Source organism: Grampus griseus (assembly GCF_964374135.1).
Source record: "Grampus griseus genome assembly, chromosome: 3".
In the NCBI taxonomy this organism is placed as follows: Eukaryota; Metazoa; Chordata; class Mammalia; order Artiodactyla; family Delphinidae; genus Grampus; species Grampus griseus.
In genome coordinates this window covers 46,593,927-46,612,471 of record NC_139019.1, presented here as the reverse complement: position 1 = coordinate 46,612,471, position 18,545 = coordinate 46,593,927, and the positions used below count along the sequence as shown (strand labels likewise).

The 18,545-nt window shown below is 37.0% G+C and overlaps 1 protein-coding gene across 1 annotated transcript in view; it reads left to right on the top strand.

Moving 5' to 3' along the window:
* PDE4D (phosphodiesterase 4D) overlaps positions 1-18,545 on the top strand; it is a gene marked incomplete at its 5' end in the record, with an annotated part of 1,122,552 nt that overhangs the window by 98,981 nt on the left and 1,005,026 nt on the right. The gene's annotated exons all lie outside the window — the stretch shown is intronic.

The following is an 18,545-nucleotide window of genomic DNA, read 5'->3' as shown; positions in this document are numbered from 1 at the left end:
AAAAGCTATTTGAAAAATTCTACCTCAACCTCCCTATTGTTTTATCTAAAATATTCAAGGTTTTCTTAATATAAATTGTCAAAACTATGTGTTTATTCTCATAATCATTTAACTATTCAGTTTGTGTGTGTGTGTGTGTGTGTCTTTGCTATCAGAATAAAAGTCTGGCATTCCTAAACTGCAGGGTATTTTCAATGAGTGCAATAGGTAGCTTTCATGCCCTTTTATTGCTAAGTAATTAAAAATTATCAGAGCACATGCTTTTAAAAATAATCACAGATAGATGTAAAATCTATTGTGTTCACATTGGCACTCTCTTCTATTTAGAATTTTGTATCTTGTCATATGAATAATTGCATTATTTTCAGGTCCACTTTTTACATAGACATGATCTCTAACCTAATTGTCTAAACTAAGCAGAACTATTCTGGTTGCAAGTGACAGAAATCCAACTCAAGGTAACTTAGCTATTTAAATAATAAAAATAATAATGATGACAATGTATTAGTTATTTTAGCTGGAAGGATATCTGAAGACTTATAAATAAGAGGAATAACTATAGAGCCAGAGCCTCAGAGACTCACCTCATCATTAATGGAACTTTTTTTCTCCATTAATCTCCTACCACTTCTTTACTTCATCTACACACAGCCTCTTTCCACCCGGAAAGAAAGATAATATAAATGGCTGTTACTGGAAGTTGGGAAGTGAAAAGCAGGAGTAAGAGTCCTGCCAGACTCCTATGAAATGAGGGTGTGATTGTTTCCCAAAGCATGGGAGGCTAAGAAATAAAAAATACTTGGCTATACAACCTAAGGCAATTGTTCCTTTTTCTCACCCTTTGCCCTGATCTACCCAGAATCTGCTCTTCCCAAACTCCGTTTCCCTCTCAGTGTGCATTCCCACTGGAAAATTAACCTGGGAGTAATCTCTTCAGACTTCCATCCTTATAAAGACAGGGCAAAGTCAGCAGCTCTGTTATACTTCAAATTTCAGTAAATTAAAGAAAGCCCCTAGTGTTTTAGTCCTTCCTTATTACTCTGAGGAAAAATTAAATGGGTAAACTCAGGGGTTAGATTAAGAACATTTTGTAACAACTACATAAGGCATGGGCACTAAACAGTCAGAACTGGTATCCATCTACATGTTGGCAATGCGTCCTGGAGGCCCTGCTATAACTCAGGCTTTAGTTTCCAGTTGCTGGGTAGTGGCATGGTCCCAGGTATCCTGTGGGTTGTGGGAGGCTAATAGTTGGGTGTTCAGGGCAGCTCAAAGCAGCAACTACTTACCAACTGCATAGAGACTATCGTAATATTTTTGCAGTAATATGTAACCACTGACTTAACAACCTGGGTTACAGTGTAAGTGTATAGGATTAAGGGTTACTTAAGAGAATTAATTCTGCACAACTGACTTTAAGAGAATTAAATGTTTGGGATATCAACCAAAGGTGATATGCTTTTTAAGTAGTTGCTCTGTATCATGTTTCTTGTTTGTTTTGTTTCTCTTTTCCTGCATGTATTTATTTCAAATGGGTCACTGAAAGTCTGGAGATTATATTCAAATTTTGGTGGATAAGTGGTATATGCATGAATTGTTTTCCCCCCTGAGGAGACTAGGCACTTTTACCAGGTTCTCCAGTGAGCCCATTCCATACACACACATACATGCACACACACACAAAATGTTAAAAAATCTCTGTCATAAGATGTCATATATATAATCTCCGTAAGTGGGGAAGAATATCTCAAGCTCATGTAAGAGTCATGTCAAATAATTAAGTTACAATTTTGAAAGGAGTAGGACCATAGCACATGCCTACAGTTTCTCACTGGAAATTTTTCTTCGATATTTACAACACCTTTTTGTATGCTTTTCTCTTGCAGTCAAATTAATCATTAAATGAGGGATTTATTTTGTGTCCATTCAGCTTAGCCCATTGCCAATTCTGGTTCACATGAACTCAGGGGTTAAAAACTACCAATATTATATTAGTCCTCATGAATTTCTCCACAGAGTGATAAAGTATAAAACAAGACTCAATATCAAAGATAATTGGGCCTAGAGCTTGTCTACTTTTATGGAACATTAGCTGAAAAAGTCTCACTTTGCAATTTTAATGAAGAAAACTGCTCTAAACTTTAGTGCAAATGTCTAATAAGCCAAAAAGGTTAAAAGCCAAATGGGGTCAGAGCTGTCTCTTTGATAGATGATAAATTCTGACCTTTGGCTCCAGCCAGGCCAGACCATGTCCTTAGAGTTACTAAAGATAAACAATTGGTTAAAGAACACACTCATTATTCAGACTGAAACTTAAACAGTTCTAGGAGTACTTCCTTAAACAGTTATTTTTTATTTTATTTTTTATTAATTAATTTATTTATCTTGGCTGCGTTGGGTCTTCGTTGCTGCACCCAGGCTTTCTCTAGTGGCAGCAAGCAGGTGCTACTCTTCGTTGCGGTGCGCAGGCTTCTCATTGTGGTGGCTTCTCTTGTTGCAGAGCACGGGCTCTAGGTGCATGGGCTTCAGTAGTTGTGGCACATGAGCTCAGTAGTTGTGGCTCGCGGGCTCTAGAGCACAGGCTCAGTAGTTGTGGCGCACAGGCTTAGTTGTTCCGTGGCATGTGGCATCTTCCTGGACCAGGGATCGAACCCATGTCCCCTGCGTTGGCAGACAGATTCTTAACCACTGCGCCACCAGGAAATTCTCCCTTAAACAGTTCTACGTGTGCTTTATTTATTAACTTTTTAGGAAAAGCTATATAATATGAAAAGATCCCTGAGGCCCAGGCAATAAGTGAGTGAGGACTATACAAATTGCGGCCAGTGATTCTATTTTGAAAAGTTAAGGAAAGGAAACTTCTCAGGTGGTACATTTGGTTATGAACGTCCAGGACTCAATTTTCCATAGTGTTTACGTTCTTCCTTGCTTATTGCAGCTGATGACCAGGCTCAGATTTTCCCATAAAAATATATTGTATTGAGTTTGTTTTGAAAGAATATGAAATTCTGTAGTTTTACATTATTAAACTTATAAACGGCTTCTTCCACTTTTCCTTTTTGCATGTTTCTGCTCTAGCTTAACCATGTTTTCCTTGTTGTTTGTTTTGTTTTGTTTTTGCCATTCAACATATCTTGTCAAATGTAGCACTATTTCCATATTTGGTGTCTAAAATTATAAAATTTATTTGGTGTGAGGCGAGGGAGAAATTTCTTTCTAAAGGAACTTAAGCTGAAGTCCTAAAAAGTTCTGGGTTTATTCATTTTGTTAACAAATATTTATTGTACAATTGGAAGTTAGTCATCAGCTGTATTCACAGCAGTGAACAAAATGAACCTGGTCTCTTAGGGCATTTACAGTTAAATGTAGGAAACTGACATGAATTAATCAGGGGAACAAATAACCGTATAATTATAAGTGAACATGAGAGCTACAAAACAAATAAGAGATCACCAGAGAACTTTGAAAAAGTGATAGAAGGGGTTACCCCAGATGGAGAGAAGCAAGATGTTGTATTCTTTGGGAAGGAAATATTTTAGCTATGAGCTGAAGAAAGAGAAAGGGTCAGCAATTGTGGGAGAAGAGAAATCTAAGAGGAGGGAACAGCATGTACAAAGATCAGCTGAGGATCTGATGATGGAAGGTCAGTATGGCTACAATGAGTTGGAGTGGGGTGGGGAATGGCATGAAATGAAGAAAGAGGGAGCTTCGTGGCAGCCCTAGTGCAGTTCATGTAACATTCTCCCTCTGTCCAGATGCTGGGTAGGATCCCACTTCCTGCTCCCTCGTGTTTGCGTGGGGGGAAGGGGTGGTACATGCTGATAAATCTGGCCAGTGAGTTGTGAGTACAAGAGATGCCTATCACTTTCTGGCCAAGCCCTGAAATAAGCCTAGTAATGGATAAGATCACCTCTGCAATGGAGTGGAACTTCCTAGCCATCGGCAAAACGGGGAGGAAAAATGGTGTTGGGCACCATATGAGGGGTACCACAGGTCAGGAAGAAGAGAAGAAGGGCTTTTTCAGAGGCAGAACTGAGGGGTAAAACCATTTTGTGCAATATTGTAGTAGGTTCTGCTATAGTGTGGGGTGGAGGGAGAGTGGGGAAAACCTTCCTTTAACCTGCAAAGAAGGAAGAAAATGATGGGAAGTAGTGTCTAAGACCTTGATGAAGTTACCTTTCTCAATCTCTAATTGCTTCATAGAAATAAAGAAATAAGCAAATAAACTATAAAGAAGTAAAGTATTAGTCACTTTCGTGTGCACTGAGAAAATCTCCAGAGGAGCCCAAGGCCAGTGAGGTAGGCTGTTTATCAGGCCTGCCCACCCAAGACTCAAGAACCGGTGACCCTATCAAAGTAGCAGGTGACACCCATCTTTCAATACTTGTTAGACTCCACCTGGTGTACAGCTGTGTCTGAGGCCTGCCTGATGACTTGATACGGTACCTTCTCTCATTAATGTCTTCAGGAAGATTTAACACTTGGCAGTCCCTTACTAAGTCAAATCAGGGGCATTACGTGGAGCTGTGGTTTTTGAACTGGGCATGTGTAACTTGGGTTATGTAAAGGCCTTACAGAGATTACCTGATTGGGGGTCATTTTAAGAACATCATTTTAAAATCCTCGATTAACATGTGTTTTCTTTCCTAAAACAGATCTACCTGAGAATTAATTTGGATGGAGTCACAAGTTCTCCTTTTCCAGTTCCCTTTTTCATAATTGTCCCTCTCCCATTTTACAAAAAAAGAAGAAAAAAAAATTTGACTCTTCTCCACCCCTACTATCACTATGGTGCATTGATATGAAAAATATCTAATTTTTTTCAGTAGAAATCAAAGGGACAATTTGACATACTGTCTTGGTAGCGGTATTAAAAAAGTGAATCACTCTAATAATTAACAGGTTTTTTGTGCAGGAAAAGTGGTCATCAGTTTTTTCCCTTTTAACAAAATTGAAGGAGGAGCTTTCAAGTCTAAAGCTGATAGAGAGTTGAGAATAATTTTTGTTATTACATCATTTGGTTTTGGGGTGTATTTTCTTTTTTGGCATGTATCAGAATTTCAAGGGATTTAATGATATTTCCATAATAAAACTCCTCCCATTCCCACATACTTATTTATATGTAGCACTTACTGTAGAATTAAAATATAGGAATAGATTTCGTTCTGAACTTTGTCTCATTCTAACAGTGAGATATATTCACCCACAAATAAGTGAGCAAATTGAGAAATTCAAGACCATCTGTTTCATCGAGATGAATTTCCAATGAAATTTTAGTTTTTATATTAAACAGTTACTAAAACTTATAAGGTGTTTTGAATAAGTATGTACTATATGATTGTAATGATAGCTCTACTCCGAACAAAAATTTGGATGGTACCAAATTGCTATGGCATTTAGATTTCCGTGAATACATTTTAAGAAAATTATTTAACAATTTTATTGTAACATGTCAATTTTACTATTGGATAACCCATTCCTTGCAAATATTTACACTTATGATGAAAAAAATAGATTTGACTTGAAAATATATGGGGAAGTAAATAATTTATCAAAATTATTTTAGATAATATAAAACTAAAAAATGTGAAGATCACTGGCATCGAAGGTTTATTCCCAGATATGACCACCTATTCTAAAAATCCTTTTAGATTATTACCAACTATTGCATAGTGTACCCTGTTGGATCATTATGTATGACTGAAGATATATAGAAATTTGAGACATGGACTTGATGGCATGAAATGGTAGCAGGCAACAATAAGCCATAGAGAATTATAGTCCTGCTGAGAATTATCAACCTGTGGCCTTTTGAATTTCCTGGAAGTAGAATTTTGAAGAGATGTTCTTAAAAAGGTGAATGTGGGTGTCTGGAGGGGTACTAGCCACAAAAGTTTGGGGAGAAAGGGCTTCCTACCTTCCTGGTCGGAGTGAAGGCTCACTATTCTGAGGATAAGCCTGTGGAAAAATAGAAGGAAAGAAGAGGAGGATGTAAAAAGTTAGATGCAAATGAAGCCAAAGGTTAGAAATAAAATTAAAGCAGATAAAATATTAAAAGAGTAGTCTTATGTAGTGAAAATGAACATGTAAAGAAAGTTAAATTAAGAATTAAGAAAAGAAGCTTAGAACTAAAGGAAGTAAAAAATATCAAAGTAAGAAAATCTTTAAAAAATAATTAGTAAACTGTTGAAGGTGAAAGGGTGATAGAAAAAAATGGGTGGAGAATTAAATTTCATGGTGCATGGTGACTTAGTGCCGGGTAAGCAGAGAGCAGTGGGTCCCCTTCTCTCTCTTCCTTCCAGTAAGACCTGGTAGCTTGCACCCCAAGGAACGGAGGTGTCCTTGTATGGTTAGCCATGTTTCCTTAATGCAAATAGCTCAGGCAGGTGAGTGGCTCAGTTTGGCCCCCAAGAAAGCAATTACCCTATATTTTAACATTGTGTTGGAAAGACTCGAAGGTGAGATAGCCATGCCTAGATAAAGCAAATGATGGCTTACAGGATGGCGCAGAGAGACTGGGATGAGAGGAATTTGCATCCCCTCCACTTTGTAACTCTTTCACAGTGTCACATTTCCCTCTGGTAGGGCTGGTTGTCTCTGAAAGCTGATAGAGGGAAGTTTTGAGACAATAAAAGAAGAGCCTACATACAGAACAGAGCCTTGCTTCCTTCCTCCCAACCCTCATATAGAAGCAAATCTGTGCCTTCCAGCTTCTGATGCCCTTGACTGAAGAAGGGACCTCTAACAGCACTCTGTCCATTCAGTGCAGCACTGCAGTGAATGAGAGTCTGAATTCTAGCCTAGTTCGGGGCCCAGAGTGTCCCCAAAATATATGATGACCAGCAAGGGAAAGGAAGCCCTGAGGACAGCTTGCCAAGTATTGGGGGAAAGAAAGGGGCAATTGGATGAATGGGACTAACGTCATGTTTATGAGTCTCAACTCTTTTTTTTTTTTTTTTGATAAAACCAACTTCTTTTCTAGCCACGCTTAGCCATTTTCCATCCCTCAGTAGCTTGAGCCACACAGCTTCTCAAAGCACAGAGGTTTTCCACATTTTCCCATACCTATATCCACTCTGGGAATGGGAATCCTCTTCTCCCTTGCAGATGCTGCTATTATCAAAGGCCAGTGAGACCACTGTCTTGTCCTATTATGGTCTCTTGTCTAAGATGTTCAGTAGGGATGGAAAAAATTTAGTAAAAGCATGGATTGCATATGAAATAACCTGAAATCTTGAATCATTTACTTTAAAAAATGACTCCCGGTGTGTCAAGGAATTTGGTGACACTGTTTTTAGTGAGTGTTTCTTAAGTGGGATACCTGGCAGGAATATGTTCAGATTCCTCCTATGCCTTTTCTCAGAAGTACCAGCCTTATGGGTACCATGTCACTTAGTATGTTCTTCTGGTAATTTTTCGTTCCTGGAAAGATCATTTTACCTTACGACATGTATTTCTAGAAGCAGAGAAATGTCTGACGAAACTAAACATTTTTGGAAGTTAAAATAGGATGTGTGCTTTTTGAGGTCCATGGCAGAGCTTTTCCTGAAAATATCAGGTAGAATTATCTGACATGGATAATGAAACAGTTTCTTCTGTAAAAATAGAATGAAGAAAAAGAAAGAAAAGGTCTTATTACTTTAGTATTACTATACTATCTCTGTATTTCAGACAGAACTTCAAAAGGTCTGTGTTATGATAAACATGCTATAAAGAGCAGGCATTAATTTATGTTGTAAAATGTCACTGCCTGAATATGGATGTAACTAGCTCTCACAAAGACCCTCTACTCAACTCCATGCTGTATTTTGTCACCTGTAGCATGAAACAGAACTGTTTGTGCTCAGAGACTTTTTTTCAATGAATATAGTTACTTCATCATCTGACTATAACTCCTCTCTTCATTTGGGCTAAAAAACCAAACCTTCAATTGTGAATAGGTATACAGGGGTGAATATTTTTTAAAAAGAAAGGTGGCAGATACCGTTTCCCAAACCCCTGCTGTAGTCAGCTCAGGCTTTATTATACGATAATATACAATGAGTGGCTTTAAGGACAGAAACTTATTTTCTCCCTGTTTTGAAAGCTGGAAGTCTGAGATCATGGTGCCAGCATGGTCAGGTTTCTGCTGAGATCTCTCTGGCTTTCAGACAGCTGCTTTCTTGCTGTGTTCTCCCATGGCAGAGAGAGAGGGCTCTGATGTCTCTTCCTCTTCTTATTAAGGCATTGACCCTTATGACACCAATTAACCTTAATGTCTTCCTAAAGGCCCCATTTCCAAATATAGTAACATTGGGGGCTAGGGCTTCAATGTATGAGTTTTTTAAGGGGACACAATTCAGTCCACAGCACCTGCTATTCTCTTGCCTCTTATTTCCCTTCCCTTAACACCACCAACTGCAAGTCCAAAGTATAAAACTCCTTCCTAGCTCACCATCCAATGTAAAGGTGGCTGTGCAGATCAACTCAGGCAAAGAGGTGCTGCTATAGCAAAGGGCCAAATTCCAGATTCCCTTTTGGGCACAGTTAGGACAACTAGGTATATAATCAGTATCACAGAAGTCACGCCTTCTCTGTGACATAGAGCAGTTAACCCTCATTCTGGAATATTCCCTCACCTGCCTCAGGAATTCTGCCTCTAACCAGTGCTGTGATACAGCTCTCTACTGTCTGGGGGAAGCCTCTATGATTAGTCTTAAGCCCAGTGATACATCCTGGAGTTGCAGAATGAATGAGCACAAGTTTGGGGGCCAGTCAGACCTGATTCTGAATATGAGCCATGTTATTTACTACCTGCCAGAACTCAGCAAGCTATTTAACCTCTCTAACACAGAGTTTCATTCTTTTGCAAAAGAGAATGCATGATACTTAGCTTGCAGAACTTTTGCAAATAGAGATAGTAAAGTGACATGCATCCAGGATTATGCCGGGAACATGGATTTGTGACTTGATATGTGATACTGAGAAGAAGGAAAGGAAAAAGGAGAAATCTGCTTAAGGAGTACTTTGAAGTAATCAAGATGATCTTTTCATTCACTAAAAGAAACTACAGCATTTTTAGAAGGAGGACGTTGGGAAAACCATGCTGCTTAGTTAAATAGGCAGTAAGGCACTGAAATTCTCAAAATGTTGCAAACGTGGGGTCTATCAAGACACAGTCGTATTCTAATGGACTTTCTCCTCTTGAACTCCATTAGATTGTCTAAATTTGGGGTATGTTCTTCATTTTTACAAATAATAACAGTTAATTTATTATTTTAATTTCCTTATAACCAATTTATAAGGAAATTAAAGGAGAACCTTCACACGTCTTCTTTCCATGATGTTCAAGAAAATAGACTGAGCTTTCTTCCCTGTCTCACTCCTAGTTTATATTTTCAAAGCCAAGTGCAGATACCTCTCTGGGCCCAACCAATCTTCTTTCCTACCGTCCTAGTCTATCACACACAATCCCCTTAAAGAATGCATGCTGTCCCTTAGCGGAGAGGCAAGCAGCTGGGCTTAACATCAAAGCATACAGGACAGCTCGGCACTTTTTCCACAGTTAAGAGACTTCAGGAACATAAATCAGTGAAAGGTGGGCATTCACTCATATGAATGAATATGAGTGAATACATCAGATGTCAGAGGACAGAATTTAGTTGTGTCCAAAGAGGGCAGAGAATGCTATCCTTTTATTGCTCTTGTTTTTGAAGTTTCTTTTTCCTTTTTCATTATTTTATTGTCTGTGATCATTGCAGAAACCTCAGTAATTACAGAGAAGCAAAGCAGTTTCTCTGGAAAAATTATAGGTGGTGATGGATGACGATGTAATCGTGTGACAATAAAATGCTGTATTAAGTACTGAGCTCCCTGCCAGATTATGGAAAGAACACACGAGTAGATAAAAGCACGACAATTTTCTTTTTTTACTGTGTCTCAGGAGAAAACAATGCATGCCAGCTAGATGGAAGCAAATGAGATTAGTTAAAAGAAGGAACTTAACTAATGTAGACCAAGCCAGAGTAGTGATTATGAATGAGATGACTCATCTAATGAAAGCATAAATGAAGAAAAGTGTGGTTTCATCTTAGATTTTCCTGGTCATTTTCCTAAGGTGATTTTATGCTTTAGGAAGGAGTCGCACAATACAAAATGAGACAAAGACTTGATAATTATGTGGTTAGTTGAATTAAATGAGTCTAGACCCCAATGGAATAGTTCACTTCTGTTTTCTAGGTCAACTGTCTACATTGTTCCAATGAACTGAGTTGGCTGTAAAAGCTCACTGTACTGTCAAGAGATCATTCAGAAACATCTCCAGGTGTTAAATAGAGCTATCATGGAAGAGTATGTTGTGTGCAGGGATGTACAATATATTGCAAGATATCAATAAAAAGTTTAAGATCATGTAAGCTACTCACACACTTAATCACCATAAGATGTAATATAGAACATGCATGTAAAACATAAATTTCACACATGAAAAAAGAATAAGTCATACACCCTCCCTTTTGTCCCCACCTCCCACCCACTTGCACTGTATTTGCAATAGCCTACCTGTTAAGGATTCAGGATCAAGCATAGATTATCTGACTTATCCAATTTCTTAGTAGCAGAATAAAGAGCTTCTTGGGAGAAAGAGGCTTATACTCAAAACCTGCTTTCTGAGTCCCTTTGAGTTGAGCAACAAAGGAAACTAAAAAGGCCCAGAAGTTGAAATGGAAGGTGTGTATCCAAGGTTTATTAGGAATGATTCACTACTTTATTTGGTTTTCTGTCCTACATTAGGGCATAGGCTTTGCCTAGAGGGTACGAATTACCTGTAGTTCCTGCTCTTTTAGTAGTTCAGGCAGTGCAGAATGATGGATAAGGTGTATAGGACAGCAGTCTATTTGCCTGAGTTTTCGCCTTTGAAAACTCATCCAAATAGACGACATCACATTTCATTATCTGACCCTGATGAGGCATGACATTTAGATTGGGAGCAGAAATGCCAATATAATTGAACGGTTTGGAAATGGCCCTTTGAAGAAAGGTGATGAATTATTGATTTAATCTAAGAAAAGAAGATGGAGAAATGATACAGGAGGGGGTTAATTTCATATGCAGCTTGCTCAGGAGGCTGCATCTTAACCGATTTTGAATGACATGCGCTCAACTGTGCGTGTGGCCTGGTGTTGGTAGAGAGAGTCGGATGAACAAGCTCGAAGGTCTTCATTGGATGTTATTAAATTTTTTAAGTGGACGGGTAGAAAATGAGAAGATTGCTCAGTGCCACAGAAGATTGCTGTGCCTGCCCTTAGTGCTGCCTGGATTTCCTCTAATTGAGAACAGTATGAAGAGAACTCTGATTTTCAAAGTCTTGCTCTTCTGTGAGAGGTAGTTATGGACAGAGGAATAAATGCTGGAAAGCTTGGTTTCAAATGATAATTCCTCTCCTTATTAGCTGTGTGACCTTGAACAAAGTATTTAACCTCTCTCTGTTCTCATTTTCCTCATTTGTAAAATAGGCACAACAATAAAACCTACCTCACAGTTGTGTTTCAAATATGAAATGAATCAATATTTTGGGTATTTGGAACATTTTCTGGCACAAAGTAAGCCCTCCATAGATGTTGTTTTCGATGTATATTTTTTCCAAGATGAAAATAGCTTTATTATTTTTCACCTGATTATGAAAGTGATATGTGCTTATTATTTAAAAGATGGATTTTTAGAGAAAGATACAAAGATGAGAAAAAATTATTTGGAATCAATTTACTCTCAGATAACTACAGTTGACATCTAGATATTATCCTTCCAGTTTCCTCTTTGTAAAACTTACAAAATGTATAAAATTATATCATACACACATGTCATGGAACCAATTCCCTATTGACTCCTGTTCTATCCCACCCCTAAAATAAAAACACATACTGAGCTGTGACACTGTCATCTGTCAGAATCCATTGCTCTTCCAAGACAGTATCTTCTACAAACTTTTTCTTGACCAACTCACTCTCTTTTGAATCCCATTATTATTATTCTATGTGTGTATTCCATGTAGCCCTTAACATACTGCTTCTTCATCCAACCAATAATATTGAATACCTTTTCTGTGTCAGGCACTGTGTGAGGTGTGGTTCTCCAGTGGTGAGCAAAGAGGAGCAGGGTCTCTGCCTTGCTGGGACTTAAGTCTCAGGAAAGAAAAAAATGCACTAATCAAATAATTGTACATATACATGTATAATTTACAAACAGTTGTAAACTTTTAGAAGGACTGTCCCAGAGTAATTGCTCTGTAATAAATTCATCTGCAGGATGAATTATAAACAGTTATAGAAACTGTGTTTATAGAGAGACAATACATGTTATAAACCTGGTCATTGTAAGAATAACAATTAGGAGGAGGGGAAGGATGGGAGGAAGGAATGAGAGGATAGAAGGAGAGAATGTGAAAATATTAAGATGCTCTTTTTTCTAAGAGGGGAGAGTGAGTTGTCTAAAATTAAATTGTTTGAAAAGTAATCCTAATGCCTTCAAAGTTTTCATAATCTCTTTTCTTAATCCTAAAATCGAATATAATATCCTGTGGTTATATAAAGCTTAACAATGGTATCTTCAAGTTATTTTCCTTCTGTTAACATTAGTTACAATCAAATTTAATAATTTTAAATAAAAATAATAAGTATATAATTCAAAGTTTTAGGAAAATATTTCTCTTATTTCTCTTTCTCTCTCTCCCCATGAATCTATTTATCATAATACATTCTTAGAAAGATGTCTGGAATCACGTTTGCCTAATGTTAATGTTTAATTTCTTGTGGTGAGATTATAAAACTCTCACTTTCATCATTTTTCTTTCCTTTATTTGTAACTTATTTGAGGTGAGTATATATCAGTTTTTTAAAAGGTGGTTTTCTTAAGAAAGAGAGATTGAGATGGAGGCAATTATGCCAAAATGGTTGTAACAGAAGCTCCCTTGAAAGTTGTCTTCACAATTAAAAATGATGTATGTAAGATGCTTGGCGCAAAGCCTGAAATACAGTGATCGATAAATAAGGTAACTATAATTCAACTGTGGGTTATTATTTTTGATATATAAAGAGGTAGGTGAGCCTTACATGGAAGTGGTAGCTGATACATTTTGGAACATTTAAGCCTGAACTGGGTAAGGGGAGGGAAACGGCGGAAAGAAAAATGACATGTTGGGAAAAGCATGCTTTAAAGAATTTCCATAATCATTGTTGTTTGCACCACAGAGGGAAGGTAGGAGCCTACACTGCTTTGTCTTCAGTGATTTGCATACCATATTTTACTAATCTCTTCTATTAAAGTCTTTAATCCAAGGTCGTGTAATCGAATCTCTTATTTTTTTCTTTTAGTACTTTTATAGTTTTGGTTTTTTACATTTAAGTGTTAAATCCATCTGTACTTGTGATTATAATTTTGTCAAAAAGGATTATAATGTTTTTGTTCTAAATGGATAACCAATTGTTCCATCACCATATATTGGAATGACCATACTTTTCTCATTTACTTGAAATTCCACCATTATTATGGTAAGGTTTTTGTGTTATTGTTGTAAGTTTCCACGTGTACATGGTCTGGTTTTGACCTCTTTCTGTTCCATAATCAATTTTTCTAGTGCCTTGCCAATACTACCTTTGATTACTACAAATTTATATTAATCTACATAAAGCTAGTAAGAATGGAAAAGAGAAGAGAGATTGGAGTTTTTCAAAAAAGAAAGTAAAATTGGTGCAACTCAGTGGCTGTTTGTTGCATGCGGACGTGAGTAAGAGAGAAGAGTGAAGGATGACTCCCAAATATCTAGGTTGTTTCTAGTTGGAAGGAAAAAAGGAAACAGGAGGAAGCAAGGAAAAAAGACATGGGAGAAATAAACAGGAGGAAGAGCAAGTCTGTGGGGGAGGATGGTTTGTCACATTTGAACATGGTACGTTTGAGGTTTCTGCAAGATATGTAGGTAGAGCAGACTTACAGGCCTTGAGGTATGAGAGTTGCAAGTTCAGGAGTCATCAGATGTAGTTTGCAGGTGAACTCATAAGAATGAATGCAGTGACTCCAGCAGTGTGGACTGGAGGCAGTGGCTGCAGTGATCTTCAGTATGACCCTGGGGGGGACTTCCTCTTATAGTGAATGCAGTTTTCTTGCAGCAGCTGTGGATACTCCTGAGGTAGCCTCAGCTTATTGGCGTAACCTCTTTGCATCATCATAGATCTTTTCATTCTCCAGACTTGGCTCTTTAAGCCCTGGGAAATGTTCTTGTCTAATATTTCTTTGACAGTAGTAGCTGGAAGTAGTAGTTGGATGTATGATCTCTTGGATGATCTTCCCTATTTCTTATGTTTCCTATTTTTTGTTTCTCTCTTTAAAAAAAAATTCTACTTTCTATGAACTTTTCTCACATTTGTATTCTACCCCTTCCATTGAATCTCTTATTTTAGAAATCCTGTTATTAACTTTTATTAGCTCTGTCTTGTTTTATGATTGTTACGTTATCATGATACCTTGTTATATTGAAGCAATATTTTCTTAAATCTCTCTTAGCATATAATTAGAATTACTAATTAAATTTCTCCCAACTATCTGTTTCATCCAAGGTCATTTTATTTTCTTTGCTTGTGTATATTGGGTTGTCTCCTTCAAGACACATTACCTTCAGATGCCTGATGAGCCAGGATCATCTTTTTATTCAAGTTCAAGAGAAGAAAAACTGAACGGACTCTGACTAGTAGTTTGCTTTAGGGTGATGGAGCTGTGAATGGACAGTTTTATTGGGGGATCAGAACATTCCAGATTGTGGAGATCCTTTGTCTGGAGCTATTACTGTTTTCATTCACTTACTTACTTTAGTGAACTTTTCGTTTCTAGTAAAGAGTCCTTAAATATTTCCCTATGGCAGAGTGGCCTGACTAGTGGGTGTCTGCTTTCCTACAAGGATGGGTAGTGGCTACTTCTACAAGGGAGGCTTACAATTATTACTCCTATTGCCAGTTCCCCATTTCACTTCTGTTCTCTTTCCTGACTGCATTGTACTTGGTGGTTTGGAATTCTGAGCCATTTTGTTTGTGTAAATCAATCTCTCTCTCTTACTTATATCCCCTCAAGACACTCCAAGCTATGGTTTACTCTGTTTCATTAGTTATCACTTCTTTATCTGCTTTGACTTTTATAAGTTTGTCGAAATTTTCTGTTTTCAGATGACTCTCTTCCGGTTCCTTACTACCATTATTGTTTTGTTTTGTACTTTTCTCCCCTTTATGACATCTGAGCTGGGGGAGGTAATAAATACATATGGCCATATTAGTCAGGGAAACAGAAGTAATTCTAGGAATTTCATACAAGACAGTATATAATACAAATAAATAAAAGCATACACAGTCATTCCAAGAGCTTGAAGTTAGGGAATCAGGAAGCTGGTACTAGAATTCAAGAAACCAGTGGTGCAGAGGTCACAAACACATGCCACTAGTGCTCTCAGATGTCCATAACGCAAAAGTAGGTATTCTTAGCAAAATTCCTAGTGTTTTATGGGTTTTTCCAAATGCCTGTCATGTGTGTACCATTACAGTATCATGCAGAATACAGGAAGCACATTTTTGTTGCAAAATATATATATATTAGACAATGCCAAAATAGAATTTCTCATTTCATTGATATTTCTAGTTTCCCAAAGAGGCTAGAAACAATGTATCAGTATAGGTGACACCACATTATAAATGTATATATTTATACATAAAAGTTTGAGATAAGTAACTGTTCAGGGTTCAAGAACAATAAATAAATATGATTTGGGATTTATTTTCTTTCATAAAAATAAACAAGCAGGACTTTTATACTATGGCATTACAATGTGGCATCTATCATATGGATGACAATATGCCTTATGCTTTTTTCTCTAAAATATTATGGGGGAATGAGGTTAGCAATATAAACTCTTTTATTAACAGTAAACTTGCAGATGTTATTTTGGGGGTTTCCAACTTTTATGATCTTTCTTTTATCAGTTCTCATTTAGCTTCAATCCATAAAAAAGCTTCTCGTAGAAATACTTTTTAGCACCCCTTGAGTTCATTCCATCTTCTCTTTCCTCAAGAGACAAGTTAAGAGTATAGACAATATTTTCTCCGGATATTACTTTCATTTATATGTTTATACATTTAGATTGACAGTTTTCACAAAAACAGCGCTAAAATCCAAGACAAAAAGAGGAAGGTTTTGTAAAGTATGAATAGTTCTTAAGGGGATGGTATCATTTAACTCTGAAGGCTTTCTTTCTTTCACTTTTCATTGTTTTGGTTTTAGAGACCACTTGTAGAATATTTCTCTCAATATAAAATCAGCATATCAAATGCAAAAAAACAAAGCCCAGAGTTTAGTACACTGCTCACTTTTATTATGTTCAGGTAGAGTTTTAATAATTTTACGAAGAGACATGAGTGAGAATAATCAACATAGTTCAAAATGCTCAAAACTTTAGCTATACATTCAGGAGCCTTTACAAACTCACCTTTTATTTCAAGTTTCCTTTAAACATCAATTTTTGATGCCTTGCTTTTCCGTGGGTTTGGTTAACCTGAGGGTCATTCACAGTATATTTTCTTGTCTATTTTCTACACTTTAAGTAGAGGATTTAAAACCAATAAACTATAAAGAAGCAGATTTGGAGAATCTTATTAAGTTTCTCTCTGGAACAGTCGTACTTACACAAACATGTTATATACAGTTTTAGGGGCCTATCAACCCTTCTATATATAGCCAAGGTTAAGCTCTTCTTTCTGTTAACACAATTGCAGTCAATTGTAACATTGTGTTCCAGATCTAGAGACAGGAATTATATAACTTCTCTCTAAATATGACATCTGTTTCCTTCAAGTGAAAAATGGCTTCAGTCCTAAGTACCTATATCCATATTCCATTTAAATACACTTGACATTAATGAAACACTATAGATTGGAATCCAGTATCATATTTATATTAATTAGTCAATATTTATGGAGTTTTGGGTACTGTGCAATTCAAGTAATACATATTCTTTGCCCTCAGTGATGTCACAGCTAGCTAATGAGAGAAGCCAGCATAGAAAAAAAAAAGAGCAATACAATGTCCTAAGTATAACACAGAGATAGTACCACAGGGCTGGAAATAACTAAAGGTGGTATGGAAGAGGAAGTGAATGAGGAACGGCTTCTGAGAGGAGGTGTTGCCAGAGCTGAATATTAAAAGATATGAAAGACTTATTCATGTTGATATGGAAAAGATTAAAGAAGGGAGGCATGGGCTTTTCTGAGCAAAGAATGCATATTGAAATCACAGACATATCAGCTAAGGCCAGGTATGTGGAGGAATCCAAGTACTTACTTTAGTGTTGTTAAAACAAAACAAATATGAGTCATGGAGTAATGACAGATGAGACCAGAGGGATTGGCTGAGGGGGATCAAATCACACAGGAATAATCCCACATGTGATGCTAACAGTGGGATAGGAGAAAAGGCCTTGGAAGCTACTGATGTATTTTAAGCAGGGGAGGGACACATTAATAGATTGATTCGTGTTCTTCAAAGATCGCTCTGTTGGCTGCATGAAGAATAGATTTAAGAGGTAAAAGACTGACTAAAATGTTGTTTTCATAGCAAAGGGAAGAGATAAGACCCTCTATCAATGTAGTAAGAATGCAGAGAAGGTAAATTAGATTTAAAAAATTAGAAAGTAAAAATCAGCATGACTTGGTGGCTGTCGGATGCTGAGTGACAAAGAGAGAAGAGTCAGGAATGACTTCTATATTTCTAGCTTGTTTTCCTGGGTGTACCTAGGAAGACTAAATTTTGATGGATGGGTGAAAGAAGAGGGACCCTGCAGAATGTTCTGGTTGGAAAGAACAAGAAAATACCCTGCTGGTATCTCAGGATCTATAGTCTCAGTTTCATTTTGTTGCCAAGTTCTGTTGATTCCATATCACTCTTTTGAAAAATTTTTTCATGGTTAAATGCCACTGGCATAAATTTAGACCTCTAAGACATATACGCCTTCAGATGCCTCATTGCAGAGGACCTATATGACTTTATGTGAAGGTGAGGACATCCTAACACTTGTGTTTTGTTACTTCTCAAGTTACAAATCTATGGATATTTGCTGGATTGATTACTGGTCTTTTTTCCATTTTACATAACATCTTCACTGATAATCCTGGCTTGGTATGAAAGCTTTTACCTTCATCATCTAAATGTCTCTTAGTTTCCAATTTCTTCTGTGTAAAGAGTTTGGTTTCATCAAATATAAGCTGACATTCAATTACCTATCTAAATCATAGGAGAACTTAACATTTTTATTCATCTTAAGATATGGCTGAAATCCCAGTTCTAAAGCAATTGTTTCTACATGTGAGAAAATTCTTTTCAGTTGGCATTATTAGACATTGGAATGAGTTTCCTAGTAAGATGTTAAATGTGCTATCCAAAGACGTTTTTAGGCTAGATAAGTACTGACTGAGTAAAATAGGTATAGTTCTATCTGAAGAGAGAAAGTTCTAATAATATCAGGCTGTGTATGTGTATGTGTG